Here is a 2,483-nt window from a genome sequence, read left to right as displayed (position 1 = left end):
CTGATAAACCAAAAAAAAAAAAAGGGGGAATAGATACATATGGACTACAGCGATGCATGAAGTGTACAATATCAACACAGGGAAATGCAGCAGCTGCAACACACACACACACACACACACACACACAAGAACCCACCCCTGCCAAGGGAGACTACAGGAAGGGTCTCAAATCAAAGTCCTCATTGAGACCTTTGGGAGCCAAAGTGTCCAAAGTGTAAATCCAGAAGCCTCTCTCCTCAATAACAGCGAATTGACGTCCCCCCCTCGACTGGGGGTTTTAACTAGTTCGGTGCCACAGTATCGCAGAGAAGCCACACTGTGAGAGGCCTGTGTGAAGTATAATGCAACTGGGCTTCTTGTGTCATGAGCCCTGATTGTAGTGGTATGAGATACCACTGCCACACTGAACACAAGTCGCGGCTTCACCACGCCCTTTCTGGACTATTAGCCTATCACCATTCAGGTGAAGGGGATAAAGGAAGGCCGTGTCCCTCCTCCTGACCTCTCACTTCCTGCCTCTTCGCCCCGCCCACTTCCAGGTCGTTGCACTCGCCGCTCGCTGCAGAACACAGGTATGCACACCTTAGCATTGTATTTACATTCGGCTGCGTCTTATGTATCTGAAACCGTAACCTTTTTATTAGGTCCGGCATCTCACCTGCAGTCGAGGCGATTATCCAGGGTGGTCTATCGCTGCCGACCGGAGCATAGCCTGCTGCACATGGGATACGCGGTGGCTGCCTTCCCCTGCCGCAGTGACTCTCTTCACCCCTCTCCCTCTTTGGGCGGACGCCTGTCCTACCCAGCTGGCCACCAGAACACACGGACGCTAAGCTAAGTAGGAGCATTGCTGTTTAACTATGGTCTTTTGGCCACGGCTACTGCTGCCGCTGCTACCACTGCTACTACTGTTACTGCGGCTACCGCTGCTTCGCTGTTGCTGCTGCTTCGCCGGCTTGGACTGGGCTTCCTGTCGGCTGCGTGGGTGTCAACCTGCTTCCTGCTGTCGGCTCGCTCTCCTGCTTCTGCGAGTGTGGTGCTGCTGGATGTGTGTGGCTGCCGCTCGTGCTGACCGGGGCTCCATCAGGACTTTCAGCCACCCATGTGGACTGGGCTGTGTGTGTGTGCGTGTGTATGTGTGCGTGTGTATGTGTGCGTGTTAATCAAGGTTTGGCTTAATTGTTTTGTTTATTTTCTTATTTAATTATTGGTCGATTCTCTTGAATTTCTTAGTTTAGTTCCTTGTTTTGTGTTGGGGAATTTATTGTAATTAAGTTTCATTTGGGAGGGGAACTCCACAGTTTGAGTTCTCAGTTATTTGTGTTATATCAGTTATGATGATTAACTGTTGAGTTGATATCTCTGGCCAGAGACTCCTTAGTTTCCTTTGTGTTTCTTTTGTTTGGTTGATTCATTATTGATCTAAATCCATATTTGTCAGTTTATTAATTCATTACAATTTTCCTTATGTTATGGGATGTTGTTTGTTTTCTTTTTTTCTTATCCTTGAGCCTTGACTGTCTCTCCTTTTTCCCCTACAGCTGAAGGCCGACGGTGGTGGTGGTGGTGGTTTCCCTGGGTGGTGGTGATCCCCTGTTTGCTGTGTGACCCCTGTTCAAGATTTGCTTTGTGTGCACTTCACGTTTTTGCTGTGTGTTTGGGGTGTTCTCCCTTTTCTTTTTGGACTTCACTCCCCCTTGTCACCTCCTCCTCCAGCTGGTAAGCCTCAGTCTGTATCCCCCTCCTTTAGTTGGGCTTTCTTCTCCTTTTTGGTTATTGTGCCAAACCCCGTTGTTTTAATTAATAAAATATTTTTTTTTGATCATTGAACTCCGTCTCCTGTCCTCCCTGAGTGAACGAACCTGAGTGTCTTTCTGGTGATAGCTCACCTTTTAATATGGGTCCTTGGGCCCTACCCCAAGGTGGCGTTGTCGGTAAAGAGATCCCCTAATATATAAATTAATAATCACCCCCTCGTGTTGCCACATTATGTTCGATCGGTGCTCTGAAATTCTAGTATTCAATGGTCGTGTTGTTTTGCCAACATAGGCCAGGCCACAAGGCTTACCTGACAACTGAAATCATGCCCATACATGTTTGTCAGCTAACGTTGTTACAACCTGTTACTAACCTAACCTGTTACATTGAGCGATAGGTCTACACTAGAAGGATGCAGTCGAAAACATAGCTAGATTATCATACCCTGTGTGTAACTAATTCCTTATTGAGCCCGTAGTTGAAATTGTCTAGGAGCAGGAGCATGGATGCAAAATACATCCATGAGCAGGAGTCACCATGGATGCAGGGGTCACTTGCAGGTGTATCTCGTCTCGTCTCGTTCAGGAAAAAAAAAATTACCACGAAAAACAGAAAAAAAATTACCAAAAAAACCCAGAAACAACAACTGAAAAACAGAAAAAATACCACTAAAACAGGGAAAAAGTACTCAGAAAAATAGAAAAAAATACTCAGAACAACAGAAA

The 2,483-nt window shown here is 46.5% G+C and overlaps 1 long non-coding RNA gene across 1 annotated transcript; it reads left to right on the top strand.

The window, feature by feature from the left end:
- Positions 1-503: 503 nt before the first annotated feature.
- Positions 504-1,982, top strand: LOC144463764 (uncharacterized). The gene is made up of 3 exons (XR_013491769.1): positions 504-572; positions 645-838; positions 1,542-1,982. It is a non-coding gene; the product is annotated as an uncharacterized LOC144463764 (long non-coding RNA).
- The last annotated feature ends 501 nt before the right edge of the window (positions 1,983-2,483 follow it).

This window comes from Epinephelus lanceolatus, chromosome 6 (assembly GCF_041903045.1).
Source record: "Epinephelus lanceolatus isolate andai-2023 chromosome 6, ASM4190304v1, whole genome shotgun sequence".
Taxonomy (NCBI): domain Eukaryota; kingdom Metazoa; phylum Chordata; class Actinopteri; order Perciformes; family Serranidae; genus Epinephelus; species Epinephelus lanceolatus.
This window is presented reverse-complemented; position numbering and strand designations above follow the sequence as displayed.